This window comes from Ovis canadensis, chromosome 1 (genome assembly GCF_042477335.2).
Source record: "Ovis canadensis isolate MfBH-ARS-UI-01 breed Bighorn chromosome 1, ARS-UI_OviCan_v2, whole genome shotgun sequence".
NCBI classification, from domain to species: domain Eukaryota; kingdom Metazoa; phylum Chordata; class Mammalia; order Artiodactyla; family Bovidae; genus Ovis; species Ovis canadensis.
The window spans coordinates 54,581,293-54,602,778 of record NC_091245.1 but is presented as its reverse complement, the minus strand read 5'-3'; positions in this window follow the sequence as shown (position 1 = coordinate 54,602,778).

Below are 21,486 nucleotides of genomic sequence, written 5' to 3'. Positions count from 1 at the left end.
CAATGCAGGAGACCCCAGTTCCATTCCTGGGCTGGGAATATCCCCTGGAGAAGGGATAGGCTACCCTCTCTAGTATTCTGGCTTGGAGAATTCCATAGACTGTACGGTCCTTGGGGTCATAAAGAGCTGGACATGACTGAGCGACTTTCACTTTCGAGGAATTCCTATTCTCCTGGGGAGTGTGTGTAAGAAGTGCAGCTGGACAGTAAGCAAATAAGAATGCAGGAACAACATCAGATACTGATACATGAAGGGCAGATAAACAACTAATACCTGTCTCACCAAAGACATAAGTGAGAACATATCAGATGTTGATAAATGTAATGATGAAAATCAAATATGCTTAACTGTTTATTTGAAGCAAGGAGGTGGAGTTCAAATTGTTCACTGGAAGCAGCAGAGGAAGTGGGAATAGCAATAACCTTTGAGGTGATAACTAGAACTTTCCAAAGGTCCAGACATTCTTGAGGAGGATCCTCTTGGTGTGACTGCTTCTCTGGCTCACTGCTGACACACAGTCTGTATCTCAGCAAAGGGCTGAACCTTGATCTGTTCTCATGAAGCATCTGTCTAAGAGTAGAGCCCATTGGCTCCATCCACACAAAGACGACTCAAGGGCCCTATGCCCAGGACAGCACTTCCCAACCCTCACAGAAATGGCTGGAGCTCCATGTTTAAATCCTCATATATTTGTAACAGACGTTTATGCCATCTATAATTTAAATGGGGCCAGTTTAACTGCAGAAAATTTTTACTGATAAAGTATCTAATATTTCTCATGCTATAGTTCCTCATCCCAGGAAAGGAACCCAAGAGGATCCTCCATAAGCACTTGGTTTAGTTGACAGTAATGATGTGATGACAAGTTTGACCATAACACAAAGTAAAAATTTGTTGAGTGCTCTAAGTCAGACATTGTGATAAGCACTTTATGAAGTATAATTTATTGTTGTGTTCAGTCGCTTAGTTGTGTCTGACTGTAATCCCATAGACTGCAGCAAGCCCAAGCTCCTCTGTCTTCCACTATCTCCCAGAGTTTGCTGAAATACATGTCCATTGAGTCAGTGATGCTATCTAGCCCTCTCATCCTCAACTGCTCTCTTCTCTCTTTGTTTTCAATCTTTCCCAGCATCAGGGTCTTTTCCAATGAGCTGGCTCTTCGCAGCAGGTGGCCAAGTTTTGGAGCTTCAGCATCAGTCCTTCCAATGAGTATTCAGGGTTGATTTCCTTTAGGATGGACTGGTTTGATCTCCTTGCTGTCCAAGGGACTCTTAAAAATCTTCTCCAGCACTGCAATTCGAAAACATCAATTCTTCGGCACTCAGCATTCTTCACAGTCCAACTCTCACATCCATACATGACCACTGGAAAAACCATAGCCTTGACTATACAGACCTTTGTTGGTAAAGTGATGTCTCAACTTTTTAATACATTGTCTAGGTTTATCATAGCTTTCCTTCCAAGGAGCAAGTGTCTTTTAATTTCATGGCTGTAGTCACTGTCCACAATGATTTTGGAGCCCAAGGAAATAAATCTGCCACTGTTGTTAGTTTTTACCTTTCTACTTGCCATGAAGTGTATACAAAGTATGTTACATGTGCCATATTTGATTCTTAAATCAACCTCTGAGATATGCATTGTTTTCATATATAAATGAAATAATTGATATTCAGAGAGCCTAATCCCCAGGTTATACTAGTAGATACCATGAGTCCAACTGCAAATCTCTATGCATCCTCATCCCTTCGAACATCATTATATCATGCCTTTCAAGGTTACAAAGGCCCTGCATGTGTGGGTGCTAGTTGCTTCAGTCATGTCTGACTCTTTTGTGACCCTGTGCACTGTAGCCCGTTAGGCTCCTCTGTTTATGGGATTTTCAGGCAAGGTTGCTGGAGTGGGTTGCCAGTACAAAGGCCTGCAACCATTTTTTATTTTGTACCTTTCAACGTTCATTGAGAGTCCTTCCATTCTTCTGTTCTTATTCCCTTCCTTCCTTTCTTTTCTCAGCAGATATTATTTTGTGTTTGAGGAGAAACTTGTATAATGACAAGTTTAACTCTATAGATTTTTCTAATTGCTCAAGGTCCTTTTCTATTTGAAAGATTTTTCGTGATTCAGAGGTTGAACTCAACATTCCTATTTACTGAAATCACGAATGTTGAATTTCTCTCATTTTGTACAATCTCCCCCGCCCAGTATCTCTCTCCTAATTATTTTATTTCCCTCACTAACTGACAACCCAATGGGCCATTTGTATTTTCAGAGCCATTTATAAATATAGAAAAAATTTTCTATATTGTGAATATAGGAAAAATCTAAATATACGAGATTTCCCACATTGTGCAATTGGCCTGATAAATATGCCACTTATTTACATGATTTTTAAGAAAATCTTTCCGAGGCTTTTACTTTTTTGCAAATATGGAATGCACACACTGGTCTGTGAAATCTGGGGTAAATGCAAACTAAAATAATGGTGTGTAGCACAATTCTTCAGCCAAAGAGGAATTTCCTTATGCTCAGTTTCTTTTCTCCACACTGGCTGAGTAGCTGAGCCAGACACTTGGATTCTGGATCTCAAAGATCTCTAGGAATTCTTGTATTATTGGAGGTTAGAGATAAGAGATTGAAACTTCTCCTACAACATCTGAAAGTGTTAGGAAAATTTCCAAGTATATATTTTGTACACTAAGAACAGGAAAATCCTATATACTTATCTATCTATTCATTAGTTACTACATTCATTGATCAAACAATTATGAAATAACTTTGTGTGTTCCAGACCTGTGTTTGGACTTGGGAATATAAACAGCAAGGCTCAAGAGGCTCACTGCATAGTAGGAAGAGATGGGCTTGTAATACCTAAGTACATGTACAGGTAAATGTAATATGTTTTAATAATATGATAGAAGTAGGTATGTGGAGGTATGCTGTTATGGTGGGGACTCAAAGGTTCATGACTTATAAAAATATGTATATGTTTTTTAAAAAAAGCACTTGGAAAGTTTAAAAGTAATCAGAACTCACATTCACTACTAGGGGAATGTAAACTTGCGGAACCACTTCAGAAACCTGGGAATACCTGTTCAAGCTAATGCATTTTTGCATTTACCAAAAGAATTTTCACAGAAGCACTATTCTAAATAACCCCTAAACTAGAAGCTACTCCAATATTCACCAAGAGTAGAACACATAAATTGTGTTAGGTTCACAAAAGCAGTGAGGATAAACAGTCTACAACTATATAGAACAACATGGATGAACCTCACAGACATAATGTTGGGTAAACACCAGGCACAAAAGGATACAAGCTGGATGATTTCATTTATACAGTGTTCTAAAAACAGGCAGAGGAGCCTATGCTGTTAAAAATCAGGTCAGTGGTTAACCACAGGGGAATGAAGTGACAGAACTCAAGGATTGGGGGGATATGGTTCACGTTCTGTTCCTTGATTTGGGTACAGATTACATGGGTGTGCTCATCTTGTGAAAATGCATTCAGCTGTGCAAATAGAACTGGTGCTTCTCTGTATGTATATTACACTTCAATAAGGATCTATGTTGAAAACTGAAAGATGGTATAGTATGGGGTTCAAACCCAAGACCATCTCATTTTAAATCCCATGCCTGCCTAACATTTCCATGTGAATTTATCATTTAATAAATAGACCAGAAGTGAATCTGCAATCCATTGCCCTTAGCCTGTGCTTTATTAATGCACTTAGAGTCAAACTGTGGTTATCAACACTGGGTCATTTGTAAGTAATAACTTGTTTACAGCTTAGACTCTCATTATAAGATTTTGAGGTTTTCATCAGCTTTTCAACATCAGAGACCATGATCTAGAAATCTTTATTTTCCCAGTGCTTTGGACAATGCCTGGCCTAAAATGGATACACATGAATGCAGGAATGAATTATCTATAGCTGTATGTATAGAATGCTTAGGACTCAAAGAAATTTTAAAAGATGGCCTAGCAGGAAAAGTAAACTTTCTAATATTTTTGGAAACAAATAAGCTTGAAACCTTTTAAAATTATACCATCATGACTCGAAAGGGTTAATATCATTTGTAGGGATTCTTGATTTACCACATGGGAGTTTAGATATTATGAAAATCCAGTTCAAACAATGTCTTCATTATGTCTATAAATGTAATGGTTTATACATACATAATTAGGATACACAAATTAGAATAGAAGTAGTGTTTTATGATCATTCATACAGGCAACTATTTCTTGAGTTCCTAGTATGTATAGGCACTGTTGTGCTACTTGGCACATAGGCAAATAAAACACATGCATGGAACATGTATCTAAAAGGGGGAAACATTAAAATGCATATGTCAGAAATCATAAGTATATTATAGATTGTTAGAACATGATAAATACCATCGGCAAAAAATAAAAGCAGAGGAGAGTAAGGAGGGCCAGAGGTCAGTTACAATTTAAAATTTATACAATTTTTAAAGGTTACTTTCCATTTACAGTTAGTATAAAATATTGGCTGTATTCCTCATGTTGTGCAATACATCCCTGAGCCTATCTTATACCCAACAATTTATACTTCCCAATCCCCTAACCCTATATTGCCCCTCCCCTGTAACCATCAGTTTGTTCTCTATATTTGTGAGTCTGCTTCTTTTATGTCATATTCACTAGTTGGTGTATCTTTTAGATTCCACATATAACTGATGTCATACAGAAGAGCCTGGCAGACTACAGCCCACGAGGTTGCAAGACTTAGACACGGCTGAGCACACACACACACACACACACACACACACATACTTGATTTACAATGTTGTGTCAGTTTTAGGTGTACATATATCTATTCTTTTTCAGATTCTTTTCCCATATAGGTTGTAGAACATTGAGTAGAATTCCCTGTGTTATACAGTAGGTGCTTGTTGATTATTTTACATACTGTGTGCTATGTCACTTCAGTTGTGTTTGACTCTTTGCGACCTTATGGACTGTAGCCCACCAGGCTCCTCTGTCCATGCGATTCTCCAGGCAAGAATACTGGAGTGGGTTGCCTCGCCCTCCTCCAGATCTTCCGAGCCCAGGGATTGAACTAGCATCTCTTATATCTCCTGCATTGGTAGGCGAGTTCTTTACCGCTAGCGCCACCTTGTAGTGTGTTTATGTCAATCCCAACCTCCTAATTTATCCCTTCCCTCGCACCTTCCCCCTTTGGTAACTGTTAAGTTTATTTTCTGCCTGACTTTCATTTTGAAAGGCACATCTGTTTGCTAGTCTAGGGAATAGGGCAGAAGGGAAAGGTAGGAGCAGGGAGAACCGCTGGGAGGCTATGTGATTCAGATAAGAAACGAAGTCAGTACAGGCAACAAGAGCTGGTTAGATTCTAGGTATATTTTGGAGATAGAACAAGCAGAATCTTTGAACAGATTGCATGTGGTGTATGAGACAAAGAGAAAACATCCAGGATGACTTCATGTTTTTTGGCCTGGGGTTAGTAGGAGACTGTTAGCTAATTGGCTGCAGCAGCTTGCTAACTTAGAAAAGCAGATACATGGAAGGGAATTTTGACTTGCTCTGAAGGGGGCCTGGCACATGGTGAGTTTTCTCTGCTATTTAGTGACCACATTTCTCTTTTTCATCCCCAACCTTTGGCTTACATGCAGCTGTCTGAGCTTATGTTAGGTTGAGGTGCATGTGGTATCAAATCAGCTTCTTGTGCAGCCGTTGTTCAGTTGCTAAGTCATGTCTGACTCTGCGACCCCATGGACTGCAGCACACCAGGCTTCCCTGTCCTTCACCATCTCCCAGAGTTTGCTCAAATTCATGTCCATTGGGTCAGTGATGCTATCTAACCATCTCATCTTTGTGCAAGCAGAAGAGATTTCCACTTATTTCAGAAACACACTTGGAACTTGACGTTTTAGAATTTCAATGTCTATTCATCAGCATGACTATTTTACCTACCAACGGCAAATCTGTAATCCATCAAATTTTCACCAGTTAACCTAAATTTGCTACGATAAATAAGGAAACAACTTGAACTCCAAGCTGCCTCTAAATTAAAATGCTATAGCTAAAAACATAGAGAAGCATTTTTCATTTTGACTTAAATAAATATTCTGACAGAAGCTTTGAAGTAAAAGCTTTTTTGAATCTCATAGATGCCCCAGAGAAAAACAGATTTATGACATCTGTATTTTTTTGTTTGCACAGAATGCAAATAACATATTTGTATTTCTATTATTCTTTTTTTTATCATTATGGAAAAATAGCGATTTTGTGAGCCTAGAGGCCTAAAATTTCTAAATCACACATATGTGTCAGAACAAGTATGCCCTTCTAAATGTGTACATTGCTTATTTTTGTGTTTTCCTATGTGTCTTATGAACAGTCTATTAGTAATACATACATTAATTAGCTTAGGATGAGTAAGATATAATCTTTCCATCCAAGGAGAAATGTGTTGTTTCTCAAGAGTCATAAGGCATTCATGTTGGTGTGCTAGAAATTTTAAACACTTACAGAATTTACCATCTGCTACTGTTTTTTAAAAATCTTTTTTCATTTAGCCACACTTTCTCTATTAACTGTTCTTCTATAATAAATTAATTAGTGCTCACACTGTTTTTCTAATTAGGGGAAATCAGGAAACTGAAGATCTTGTAGTGATTACATGGGCAGTGATTAAAGAAACCCTTTCCCCAAATAAGTCAACATTTTAGACTGTGCAAAGGAAAACTAATTTACTGAAGCATTTCTCTAATCATGCCACTCTCTTGTGCAAACATTTTAATGGCTACCATTGTCTGCACTGTTCAATACGATACACTAGCCACATAAGGCTATTCAAATGTAACGCATTATTTAATAATAATTTTAAAATAATAAAATTAAAACTTCAGTCTCTCAGATGAACTAGCCATATTTAGCACAAAATAGTCTTGTATGGCTAGTGGTCACCATGTTGGGTGGAATTAGATGTAAATATAGATATAGGAGGGGGCTCCTCTGATGGCTCAGTGGTAAAGAATCTGCCCCCATGTAGGGGATGGGGATTTGATCTTTGGGTGGGGAAGATCCCTGGAGAAGGAAATGGAAACCCACCCCAGTATTCTTGCCTGGGAAATCCCATGGACAGAGGAGCTTGGCGGGCTGCAGTCCATGGAGTCGCAAAAAGAGTTGGACACGACTTCCAACTAAAACCTCCACAACAACATAGATACAGATACAGACATTGGAAATTCTACTGGAAAGTGCTGGTGTAGGGAATGACTTGCAATTTTTTAGCATGGAATTCCAAGCCCTCTATAATTTCATTCCAGTTTACCTTACTAGGTGTATCTTCCACTATACTGATTACATGTGACCTATGCATCCTATGGGCTTATGCTTCCCTGATAGCTCATCTGCCTGCAATGCAGGAAACCCTGGTTTGATTCTTGGGTGGGGAAGATCCCCTGGAGAAGGGATAGGCTACCCACTCCAGTTTTCTTGGGCTTCCCTTGTAGCTCAGCTGGTAAAGAATCTGCCCACAATGCTAGAGACCTGAGTTTGATCCCTGGATTGGGAAGATCTCCTGGAGAAGCAAAAGGCTACCCACTCCAGTATTCTGGCCTGGGGAAACTCCATGGACTGTATAGTCCATGGGGTCACAAAGAGTCAGACATGACTGAGTGACTTTCACTTCACATGCATCCTATTCTGAGCCCTTACTTATTTCATTCCCTCAACTTATTATTCGTTTCCTGTTTTTCCACTTAGCGAAACAGTCTCATAGCCACACGGATCCACTTAAATGAACTTTCTTTACAAAGCCATCTATATTTAGCCCTGGTGGATTTAAGTTGTTTCTTCCTTCACGCTCTCTAGCTTGTGCTTGTACAGGTATCCCCTGGATTTTGATAGTTTGCTTTATGTCACTTTGCTTTTATGAAAGACTTACATTAGTACTTCTTTTCTCTAACTAAAAGAAATTCAGGGATTTTTGCTTTTGTGAAAAAGGAGGAAATGAAAAGTAGTGTTCAGCATTTGTTTTGTGGCTAGTGTTATAGAGGCTGCCCACAGCCTGAGCAGTAAGAGTGGCGCCGCCAAGCTCCCTCTCTGGGAACTACATCAACTACTCAGCATCTTAGCATCAAACTGCTATAGCTTGGAACTGCGTTTGTAAGCACCTGTGTTTATCTTGATTTATTATTTTTTAACATTCTTCTTTTTTATTGAATTATAATTGATCCACACTATTACATTAGCTTCAAGTGTACAATATAGTGGTTTGAAATTTTTTTTACATGAAGAGATGATCACAGTGTCTAGTTATCTTTTGTCACCATACAAAATTATTATTATGCTGTACATTATATCCCTGTGAGTTATTTGTTTTGTAACTGGAAGTGTGTACCCTTTAATCCCCTTCACCTATTTTGCCTGTCTCCCACAACCCGTGGGCAATCACCACTTTGGTCCTCTGTATCTGCAAGTCTGCTAATGTTTTCTTTTCTTTGTTCATTTGATTTGCTTTTTAGATTCTACATATAAGTAAAATCATACAGTATTTGTCTTTCTCTGTTTGACTTATTTCACTAAGCATAATACTCTTGAGGTTCATCCATGTTGTTGCAAATGGTAAGATTTGCATTCTTTTTTATGGCTGAGTAATATTCCATTGCATATATAGACCACATCTTCTTTGTCTAGTCATCTATTGATGGACACTTAGGCTCCTTCCAAATATTGGCTATTGTATATAATGCTGCAAAGACATAGGAGGTGCATGGATATTTTTGAATTAGTGTTTTTATTTTTTTCAAATAAATACTTGGAATTGTTGGATTGTATGGTAATTCTGTTTTTAATTTTTTGAGGAACCTCCATGGTGGATTTTATAGAGAAATTTTTATAGTGGTTTGCACCAATTTATATCCCCACCGTCAGTATACAAGTGTTCCATTTTCTCTACATTCTCACTGAAACTTGTTATTTCTTGTTATTGCCTTCTTGATGATAGCCATATCTTGACTTTGTGCATTCACTAGCAAGATGTGTCCTAAGGTAGCTGCTTCTTTGCTTTACACCATTTTGGCTTACAAAAGGTTTAATTGGAAAGCTTTAATTTTGGAGAGTGGGGAAAACCTATATTTATACTGTGCCCTGTATAGGATTTATGTACTTTTGTTGCTATCATCTGCTGCAGCTCCCCAAATGTGTCTTCATGGTTGTGCCATTATGCAGCTTATCACAGGGTCATGTACATAAAAAATATTCTAAAATGATGATTTGAGTAATTAATAATAAATTTAAATATTACTTCTTCTGCAACCCCATTGTTTGACATAGTTTGAATTTGAAAATTTATTTCCTCTATTATTTTTTAGGACTATAATTTTAAAACTCCATCTATATTGATAAGCCTTGATGGGGGGTGGTGGAGGGACTAACTGCATCCAGTATAAATACAAGCTTTCTCTTTTCATGACTGTAATTCAATGCTTGAGCATTCCAACTGCCTTCTCTATTATCTCTCATGCCTATGGCTATAAAACAGGAGGCAATTTAAGTCAATCAAACAAACAGAGTGTCTACTAATCCCTGATAATTGGTGCTAGGTGTCTTCATTCGATTGCCTCTGGTCACTGGTTTTGCAGAATCACACTCATCAGGACAAAAAAAGGTTGTTATGACCTTGTTTATGCCTTTCTGAAAAACTGTTGGCCATTATTACATTTCCATTTTTAAAGTAAAACAAAGCCTCTCACCCGTTAATCTCTTTTGACATTATAAACTCCAAATGGATTCCCAGAGGTCATCACTCAGCTCTAGAAAACAGGGCAAAAGACCATGGCACATTCCTTTTAGGGGAATTTTGAATTGTTCTTCTCTTGTCTTTCACAACAGTCTCATTTGTAATTTTCAGAAATTAGCAGGTGTTGTTTGTGAAGATTATTTCATGCTAACGACATGCTGAAAGTTCCGATATTAAAACTGTATTTGTGAAAGGATAACAGGAAGTTTTTGTCAATCATCGTTATCCTGAGTACCTGCCTTCAAAAGAAGATGCTTCCTAACATGACCCTGGGAGCTTCATGGGGACAGTCATCCTATCTTTGGACTTGATAGCTACCTTTCAATATGAGTAGAAAGAGAAAATATTCTTATGCTCACTTGCAGTCAATGTGTTCATTAAATGGTCTTCAAATTTATTACAACCACATATCAACTCCTCTATCTGCTGGCTACACCAATGACCTCTTAGCAGATGTCTTCTACATCTGTTTATTTCCAGCCTTGGCCTCTCTCCTGGGCTCAATTCTGCCATTAAAACAGGTTGCTAGATACTTATTCTTCCACTTAGCTAACATTTATGGATTACATATATTTTCAAACCCTGTGCTAGGGTTCTAGGAAACAAAGACACAGTTCGTGTGGCAAAATGCTTATCATGTCCACAGAGGCAAGGGCTGCCAAACCAAAGGGGACAAAGGAGCAGAAGATGCTAGAGGAGAGCGAAAGAGCGTCATTGGCCATGGAGTCCTAGTTCCACTCTTGTCTCTTTCTTACCCAGCTATCTGATATCTGTAAGTATTCATCAGTCTAAGCCTCTGCTGCTAAGTCACTTCAGTCGTGTCCATCTAAGCCTCAGTGTTCTCTATTACAAAAATGAGGATACTAATTTTTAACTCCATGAGTTATTTGAGAGTTAATGGAGCTGGTAAGTGCAGAGTTGAAACTCAACCTAACTCTTTGCTTCCAAATTCCAGTTCATTGCTTCCTGGATTTTGTATTCTATCATTTAATACCCTGATCCTAATTATCCACTGTTCCCTCTCCCACATTGTAAGCTCAGATAAACTGATTTGCTTCCTATTCCCTGAATACATTTGCCTGATGCCCTTTTCCTTTGCTCAGGCTCTTCTTTCTGCCCGGAATACCTCCTCAATTCTGCATGTCTAAATTCCTTCTGCTTCAAGGCTCTTGATGGAAAATAATCCTCTTCATAAAGCTTTCCTTGATTTCTGCAGCATGGAACAACTGCTTCCCATATAATCCTGTAGACTTTTGTTCTAATAAGTGATGTTTTTATATGATGTGGAATCAATACATGGAATACTAGGATGAGAATGATAATTAATATCTGTGCATTGAGATATTATAACTGTGACAAGTTTGTCATTGGAGCTTGTGAAAGATGTGGTGGACAATCTTATCTCCGGAATAAACTGATGGAGTATGAATGCTCCTCCCTCCCCATAGCCAGTTCTCAATTTGTCCTTGCTATTCTCGCTTCACCACTCTAACTTTCTTCTCATTGTCTTCAGGAAGCCACTTCTATGTATTAGAAATGATGATAATAAACCAGACCTAAAAACTTCCTCATATAAGTTCTTATGAACCACTTCAAAGTGAAGTTGCTACCTTGGCTCTTGGTAAAAATGGGTTTGTTGGCTTAATTTTTCCTTGAACCAAGGCATGAATGCCTAGAGCTTCAAGCTGTTCTAATTACTGAAGAAATGCTGGATTTCACTGGCTATCTCATTTGCTTCATATGCCATTAGGCCATTCAACCAGTAAATACCTTGAATCTTTATAAGCAAAAAATATTTCCCATAGCAGCCACTTGGTACCTATGCTCTAAATTTTGAATATACCAAATGAATTACTCAATGACAAAGTAATTTCACTTTCTGTGTTTGTGAAAATGTGAGTAAAGTTCACAGATTCCTGTTAAATTCTTAGGCTCTCTGTTGAGTAAACATGATTTGATGGTGAACTATCACTACTTTTATGGCCGTCATGATACTCCAGGCAGGGGCCAGAAGATGCTGGACCAAACCAGTAAACAACCTTGTACAGCTTAACATGTCCACTGACAGTGCCAACTGTACCTTGTTTTGAAGTAATGGCCATCATCTTCACTGTTATGTTGATATGAATATGTATGAATTAGCCTTACAACATGAATGCATATATGCAAATAGTTTCAGTCAACTCTGTGAACAACTCTAATTTATTATTCCTAATCCACAGACACACTTTCCTTTTTGTAAAGTCTTTATTGAATTTGTTACAATTTTGCTTCTGTTTTATGTTTAGTTTTTTTGGCATGTGGGTTCCTAGCTCCCCAAACAGGGATCAGACCTACATCCTTTGCATTGGAAGACGAAGTCTTAATCACTGTACCACCAGGTAAGTCCAGACTTTCACATGCCCATGCAGTAGAACAGATGATCTCTTTCTGTTCGCTTCCTTTTACTCTTTGTGCCTGAAATTTTAGAACAACTTCAGTTGTTGATTAGCAACTCTACACATTAAACCTCACAACTTTAGTCATTTATCTGTCTCTATCAGCCAGGATGCAAACTGCATAAATACTCCATCATTTTTGCCCTTGAGACTGCTACAGACTTTGTTCTTAACTCTCCAGGTTCTTTCGGAGAACCAGTTTTTCTATTTCCATTAATAGTTAAAGAATTGTGTGTTAAATATCTCTGTTATATATTTCCCACACACTCTAATATTTGATACACTATTTTTCTTGGTTATCTGATTTTTTAAATTTAACCAACATTCTGAAGTATTTTATTCCATAAAGAAGACCTATATTATTGAACTGACCTGTGGATAATGATTTGCTGATGGCCACTGCCCACTGTTGAACGTCTATATGAGGTGTTTCATTTTGAAATATCTGACCTATGAGAGTGTTAGGGATTGGCGATATACGGTTAATATGCATGGAGAGCACTTACTCCTTTATGGCCTTGGGCTTCTCATGACTGAAAGCTTGAATATGAAGACAGGGAAAAGGAATCTCACCTGAGGTTTGGTACTTTCCTCGATGGAAAAAACAACTTAGCCTGACAATGTTATTGCAGCACCAAATGGCAACATCAAAAGGATCCTAACGAGCCTGGGAAATCAATTCTTCACGTGTTTGTGAACCATGTATGGGAAAGACTCCACTGGTGTTTTTGTTGAACTAGGCAGGCTAGTGCCTTAAATTATTCTGGAACCAGTATGTTCACAGCTGACTTATAATCATTTCCCTTCATGTGATTTGAACTGTGAGTCATTTGTTCCACTGAAATTGTGTACACATTGGTGTATTTTTAACTTACTATGAGCCACTCTTTTAAAATAAAACAGAACAGAAATTCAATATGCAGTCATCTAGGGGGCAATGGTGTGCAAGGTCTTGAGTGACGATCGTGTCTTGGATCCTGCAGAAGTTCATAAAGGAGTCTGGGGCTGAGGCTTTCAGCCCCTATTACCCAAGGCTGCCTTCCCATTCCAGGAGAATAAGAACACAATTTCGCAGAGTGGATCAATCCTTGGGCCTTGGTTTCTGTGTCTGCCTCTTTTCTGGACATCAGTCTTATTCGCATTTGCAGCTCCCAAACCAAGCACTAGTATCTAAATCAGAGTAGAATCTATATACATATTTGTTTTGTCCACCCATCCATTACTCATTCCTTTATCTAATTTTTATTTATATATTTATTATGTACTTATTATATACAAGAGCTTGTACCACGCATTGGGGATACAGCAGAGAACAAAACAGACAGTTCTTGCCCTGACAGAGCTTAATTTGGTGTGTTAATTTTAGTGAGGGTGGGGAAAGTCAGATTATATGTGAAAAATTACACAAATAATCCCAAATTTAATATTAGTAAGTTCTCCAAAGGACTAGGGAGTCCTGACCAAACTGCTAATAAATTAGCAATAAAACACTGGCCAAATTACTTAACCTCTCTGAGTTTCAGTTTCCTCCTTTGTAAAACAAAACATTTGTATGAATTAACAACTGAAGTCCATTTTAGGCCTGAACTTTATGATTCTGTGCTTGCTTAGTGAAAAAAAAAAATTATACAAAGAGCAGTCAACTAAAATTAGTCATTAAATAATACCAGTAACAATTATGAGAAGTTCATTTAATAAATGGAGAAGGCAATGGCAACCCATTCCAACTTGCCTGGAAAATCCCACGGGCAGAGGAGCCTGGTAGGCTGCAGTCCATGGGTTCACGAAGTCGGACATGACTGAGTGACTTCACTTTCATGCATTGGAGAAGGAAATGGCAACCCACTCCAGTGTTCTTGCCTTGAGAATACCAAGGACCGCGGAGCCTGGTGGGCTGCCGTCTATGGGGTCGCACAGAGTCGGACACAACTAGAAGTGACTTAGCAGCGCGGCAGCAGCATATAATAAATTTCAAATTCTCAGTTAATGGGAACCTCACCATGCAGAGAGGAATAAAGTAGAGGATCTTCTGGACAAAAATCAAACCAAACAACAATTACATTAAAGATTAAAGTAAACTGAAGGAAATGTCTTAAATCCTGAATATTTGGCATCATTACAGGACAGTGTAAAGTATTCACGAAATCTTTAACCCCAGAAAGTTACAAACAGTGCAGGGCTTACAAAAGAGATAACATCCTTCCGAGAATAAATTACTAAAATTCTTTAATACTGCATTTTTTATGTAAATCATAGCAATTTTATTTTTGGATTTGTCTCTGAAAATTAAGGAAGTAAAAGCAAAAAAATTAACAAATGGGACTTAATTAAACTTAAAAACTTTTGCATAGCAAAGGAAACCACTGATAAAATGAAAAGACAACATACTGAATGGGAGAAAATACTTGTAAATGATATGACTAAAAAGAGATTAATATCCACCACATATGAAAAGGTCATACAACTCAAGATAAGAAACATACAACCTGATTTAAAAAAGAAACAACCTGATTAAATAACAGGAAGAATTGAATAGACATTTTTCCAAGGAAGAAATGTAGATGGCCAACAGGTAGATGAAAAGATGCTCAGCATTGCTAATGATCAGGGAAATTGCAAATCAAAACCACAATGAGATATCGTCTCACACCTGTCAGTTTGCTTGTCATCAAAAAGAGCACAAGCAACAGATGTTGGTGAAGATGTGGAGAAAAGGAAAACTCATGTACACTGTTGGTGTAGCCACTGTGGAAAAGACTACGGAGGGTTCTCAAAAACCTAAAAATAGAACTGCCACATATGACCTGTAATGCAGGAGACCCTGGTTCAATTCCTGGGTTGGGAAAGATCCCCTAGAGAGGGGATAAGATACCCACTTCGGTATTCTTGGGCTTCCCTGGTGGCTCAGCTGGTAAAGAATCTACCTGCCATGCAGGAGACCTGGGTTTGATCCCTGGGTTGGGAATATCCCATGGAGGAGTGCATGGCAACCCACTCCAGTATTCTTGCTGCAGAATCTCCATGGACAGAGGAGCCTGGCAGGCTACAGAGTCCATGAGGTCTCAAAGAGTCAGACACGAATGAGTGACCAAGCACGGCAGCATGATCCAGCAATTCCACTCCTGGGTATATATCTGGAAAAAACCAACCAATTTAAGAAGACACATGCACCCCAAAATTTATAGCAGTGTTATTTACAATCGCCAGGATGCGGAAGCAACATAAGCATCCATCAACAGAGTGAAATTTTGCCATTTGCAGAATCATGAATGGGTTTGGAGGGTATTATGCTGACTGAAATAAGTCAGATGGAGAGAGACCACTACTGTATTATATCTCTTATAAATGTAATTTAAAAAATACAATAAACTAGTGGATATAACAAAAAAGAAGCAGACTCACACACATAGAGAACAAACTAGTGGTTACCAGTGGGGAGAGGGAAAGAGGGAAGCGATATAGGGGTAGAGGAGTAAGAGGCACAAACTGTTATGTACAAAATAAGCCATGAGGATATATAGTATAACACGGGAAATAAAGCTAATATTTTATAGTAACTATAAATGGAGTATAACCTTTAAAATTGTGAATCACTATATTGTACACCTGTAATTTATATAATATTGTACAGCAACTACACTTCAATTTTAAAAACTTAAAATTAAATTAAATCCTAGTTTTTAGCAAGAAACTTCTGATTTGTTCCCACATGAAACAAGAAAACTGAATTGATGACCTTTACCAGAGAGACAGAGACCAGAAGCTGTGAAACCTGGAATTTAGAGTGTTTTATGGGTTGTCTCTCCCTGTCCTCGTGGAGGAAGAAAGTGCTCAGTCACTCAGTTGTGTCCGGCTCTTTGTGACCCCATCAGTTCAGTTCAGTCGCTCAGTTGTGTCCGACTCTTTGCAACCCCGGCTTACTCCACACTGAGACAGTAGATTGGAAGTCAGACCAGTGGTGATCATCACAGAAAAGGAACAATAGCTGATACACCAAGGTGGAAGTGTTCGTAAAAGGGAATAACGGTTACTTCCAAGAAAGATGAAATCAATCAAGTATCCCTGGGCAGTCAAGAAATTTTTTTCTCCATTTTGGCCTGAAATGAAACTTAGTCAGGGAGAAGGACTGGCCCCTGACCAAGGCAATAGGTTTTCGATTATGACTCTGGGTTCCAGAGACCCAAAGTAAGCAGTAGCTAAACTAAAGGACACCAGAGGAAGCGGAGGGCCAGATTCCTGATCTGCTCTTCTCTGGCACCTCGCCACCGAGGCCACACCCTACACTCTCACATGAAGACCATTTTGGGGAGATAAGCAGGGAAAGGCTCTCTGAGACACTATATCTATTTATCTAGGAGAGATTAAAATATTACCCAAACGGGTATTTAAATGGTTATGTAGTAGTAAGCTATAAAATATATTGAACTAAGAGTTAAATTTGTTCCTACTCACTGTTGGGTGAGGGGCTCAAGGGAAAACAGGAGTAGCTATAACTTAAATGAATAATTTACTTTTACTTTATACACCTAAGTTTTCAAATCTGGGTTCCTGACCTGACTCTGGATTCTTCTACACTACTACTGAGTGAAATAAATAATTGGATCACCAAAAGTCTGGAAAATTAGGTTCTTTTATAAAAACAATGTATTGAGAAGTAATGTAATACACAAAAGCCTTCTATGACCAAACCTATTTTGATAAGAAACAGAGCAGCTTCACTTCCCAGGTCTGCCACTTATTAGGTGTGTGACCTTGGGCACATTGATTCATCTCTCTGCCTTCATTTCTTCATCTTTTAGAGTATAAAGAGTAATAGCTATCTTGTTAGATTATCATAAGGCTTTGGAGCAATGTATGTAGAGTTCAAGTACAGTCCCCAACACACAAATCATGCTAAATAGCAACAATTACCATTCTTGTGGTTACTATATATTGTAATATTCTTACATTTTCTATAACAAGGAAGCCAGAATCTTTGGTCCCTGTATACTATTTGCTTTAGACAAACAAAGCTTAATAAATCTCTTAGCCAATTCTCCTACTGTATATTACAAACAGCCCAAACCAAAAAGCACTGCTACTGCTGCTGCTAAGTCGCTTCAGTTGTGTCCAACTCTGTGTGACCCCAGAGACGGCAGCCCACCAGGCTCCGCCGTCCCTGGGATTCTCCAGGCAAGAACACTGGAGTGGGTTGCCATTTCCTTCTCCAGTGCATGAAAGTGAAAAGTGAAAGTGAAGTCACTCAGTCGTGTCCGACTCCTAGCAACCGCATGAACTACAGCCTATCAGGCTGCTCTGTCCATGGGATTTGCCAGGCAAGAGTACTGGAGTGGGTTGCCATTGCCTTCTCTGACCAAAAAGCACACTAGGGATTAAATTCTATTTACTGTTGACACTACTTTTGTAGAGTATTTTGAAATATCTGTATGCAGGTCAAGAAGCAACAGTTAGAACTGGACATGAAACAATAGGGAAAGGAGAACGTCAAGGCTGTATATTGTCACCCTGCTTATTTAACTTCTATGCAGAGTACATTAAGTGAAATGCCGGGCTGGATGAAGCACAAGCTGGAATCAAGACTGCTGGGAGAGATATCAATAGCCTCAGATATGCAGATGACACCACCCTGATGGCAGACAGTGAAGAAGAACTAAACAGCTTCTTGATGAAAGTGAAAGAGGAGAGTGAAAAAGTTCGCTTAAAGCTCAACATTCAGAAAACTAAGATCATGGCATCTGGTCCCACTTTTTTCATGGCAAATAGATGAGGAAACAATGGAAACAGTGACAGATTTTATTTTTTTGGACTCCACAATCACTGCAGATAGTGACTGCAGCCATGAAATTAAAAGACGCTTGCTCCTTGGAAGAAAAGCTATGACCAACCTAGACAGTATGTTAAAAAGCAGAGACGTTACTTTGCCAACCAAGGTCCATCTAGTCAAAGCTATGGTTTTTCCAGTAGTCATGTATGGATGTAAGAGTTGCACCATAAAGAAAGCTGAGCACTGTAGAATTGATGCTTTTGAACTGTGGTATTGGGGAACAATCTTGAGAGTCCCTTGGACTACAAGGAGATCAAACCAGTGCATCCTAAAGGAAATCAGTCCTGAATATTCACTGGAAGGACTGATGCTGAAGCTGAAACTCCAATACTTTGGCCACCTGATGTGAAGAACTGACTCATTGGAAAAGACCCTGATACTGGGAAAGATTGAAGGCAGGAGGAGAAGGGGATGACAGAGGATGAGATGGTTGGATTGTATCACCGACTCCATGGACATGAGTTTGAGTAAGCTCCGGGAGTGGTGATGGACAGGTAAGCCTGGCGTGCTACAGTTCAAGTGGTGGCAAAGAGCTGGACATGACTGAGCAACTGAACTGCACTGAAGTTAAAATATACTTTTTCAATGAATCTCAGGAAAAAAAATGAGAATAATATGTTAAAATTCATTTTAGAAATACATTAAAAATGGAGAGTTGAGAAATTTTTATTTGATCCTCAAAAGTAGATAGTTAGGTTACTTTTGGCACCTTGTTCTTCCTTTGCCAAACTAGTAGGAACCATTTTGTTTTAAAACATCAAAAGTTAATTCCCTTTAGAGTTAAATAGGCACCTGTCTAGATGGTAAAGGTGCGAGAAAAATCGTTTATGATAAGTCATAGATAACAAAGTATTCCTAAAATAGCATAGTTTACTAGTTCTATAAATATGCAAATAGCAAAAGGTACTGAGATTTTTCTTTGACAATTTTAATCCCATTGTATTTCTCTATACCAAAAAGATGTTTAATAATATGTATTTAAATAAATGAACAATGAAAACATCTTAAGCATTAATTCAAAATGACATAAAGTATAAAACCGTGGAGTGAAAATAGAAAAGTTGTAGCGAATGCATCCATTTCCATAATGTAGGAATCTTTTATTCTTTAAATAAAATGTATGTGCTTTTGACTGAATTTCTTAGCTCTTGTCTCTATGATTTATCATAATAAATTAATAAATAATTAACATAATTGAACACTACATTGTTATTCCCAAGTCATATAATAATTCAATAATCACACTTTTAATATTCCTCCAATGTTTTGCTATTTGTGATTACAATTCCCCTCTACTTCATTTTAGGTCATACCACTCCTGAGTGTTCTGAGAGGCTAGTAAATTCAGTGTGTCATTGATCCCTTATCCTTACTCATCTGTGAGTACTCATCTTATAGGCTGTCTCCCCTTGTCTTTGTTCTATCCTTGGGAAGGAGGATTTTATGAAATTTTCAAGTACTGATAGATGGGAAAAAAGTCAGGTGAATTCCAGAATTAGTTGTTGATTCATACTATCAACATATTATTCATACAGAAGTTTCAGAATAAAATTAGGATAAACTTAGGTGTGGCAGAATAATAATTCCCAATTTTCTTCTTACCTCCTGACTACTCCTTTTTTGTTACTCTTGTTGGTTCCTTTTCATCTGCTCAACTCTTAATTGTAAAGGATACCAGGTCTCAGCCCTTGGGCCCTTTTTTTTATCTTTATGGATCCACTCCCATTAAGATAATAATATCATCCAATCTTGTGGCTTTATATGCCTTTGAAAAGTGAAGTCGCTCAGTCGTGTCCAACTCTTTGTGACCCCATGGACTGTAGCCTACCAAGCTCCTCTGCCCATGGGATTTTCCAGGCAATAGTACTGGAGTGGATTGCCATTTCCTTCTCCAGAGGATCTTCCCGACCCAGGGAAAACAGCCTTGCTGTTTAGATGATTAGTCGTGTCTGACTCTTTGCGACCCCATGGACTGCAGCACTCCAGGCTTCCCTGTCCTTCACCATCTCCCAGAGTTTGCTCAGACTCATGTCCATTGTGTCAGTGATGCCATCCAACCATCTTGTCCTCTGTCGTCCTCTTCTCCTCCTGCCTTCAATCTTTCCCCCCATCGGTGTCTTTTCTAATGAGTCAGCTGTTTGCATCAGGTGGCCAAAGTACTGAGGCTTCAGCTTCAGCATCTGTCCTTTCAATAAATATTCAGGATTGATTTCCTTTAAACTGACTGGTTTGATCTCTTGCAGTCCAATAGACTCTCAAGAGTCTTCTCCAACACCACAGTTCAAAAGCATCAATTCTTTGGCACTTAGCCTTCTATATTTGGAAAACTCAGCAGTGGCCACAGGACTGGAAAATGTCAGTTTTCATTCCAGTCCCAAAGAAAGGCAATGCCAAAGAATGCTCAAACTACTGCATAATTTCACTCATCTCACATGCTAGTAAAGTAATGCTCAAAATTCTCCAAGCCAGGCTTCAGCAATATGTGAACAGTGAACTTCCAGATGTTCAAGCTGGTTTTAGAAAAGGCAGAGGAATCAGAGATCAAATTATCAATATCTGCTGGATCATTAAAAAAGCAAGAGAGTTCCAGAAAAACATCTATTTCTGCTTTATTGACTATGCCAAAGCCTTGGACTGTGTGGATCACAATAAACTGTGGAAAATTCTGAAAGAGATGGGAATACCAGACCACCTGACCTGCCTCTTGAGAAACCTGTATGCAGGTCAGGAAGCAACAGTTAGAACTGGACATGGGACAACAGACTGGTTCCAAATAGGAAAAGGAGTACGTCAAGGCTGTATATTGTCACCCTGCTTATTTAACTTCTATGCAGAGTACATCATGAGAAACGCTGGGCTGGAAGAAGCACAAGCTGGAATCAAGATTGCTGGGAGAAATATCAATAACCTCAGATATGCAGATGACACCACCCTTATGGCAGAAAGTGAAGAGGAACTAAAAAGCCCCTTGATGAAAGTGAAAGAGGAGAGTGAAAAAGTTGGCTTAAAGCTCAACATTCAGAAAACTAAGATCATGGCATCTGGTCCCATCACTTCATGGGAAACAGTGGAAACAGTGTCAGACTTTATTTTTTTGGGCTCCAAAATCACTGCAGATGGTGACTGCAGCCATGAAATTAAAAGACGCTTAGTCCTTGGAAGGAAAGTTTGACCAACCTAGACAGCATATTAAAGAGTAGAGACATTACTTTGTCAACAAAGGTCCGTCTAGCCAAGGCTATGGTTTTTCCAGTAGTCATGTATGGATGTGAGAGTTGGACTATAAAGAAAGCTGAGTGCTGAAGAATTGATGCTTTTGAACTGTGGTGTTGGAGAAGCCTCTTGAGAGTCCCTTGGACTGCAAGGAGATCCAACCAGTCCATCTTAAAGGAGATCAGTCCTGAATATTCACTGGAAGGACTGATGTTGAAGCTGAAAT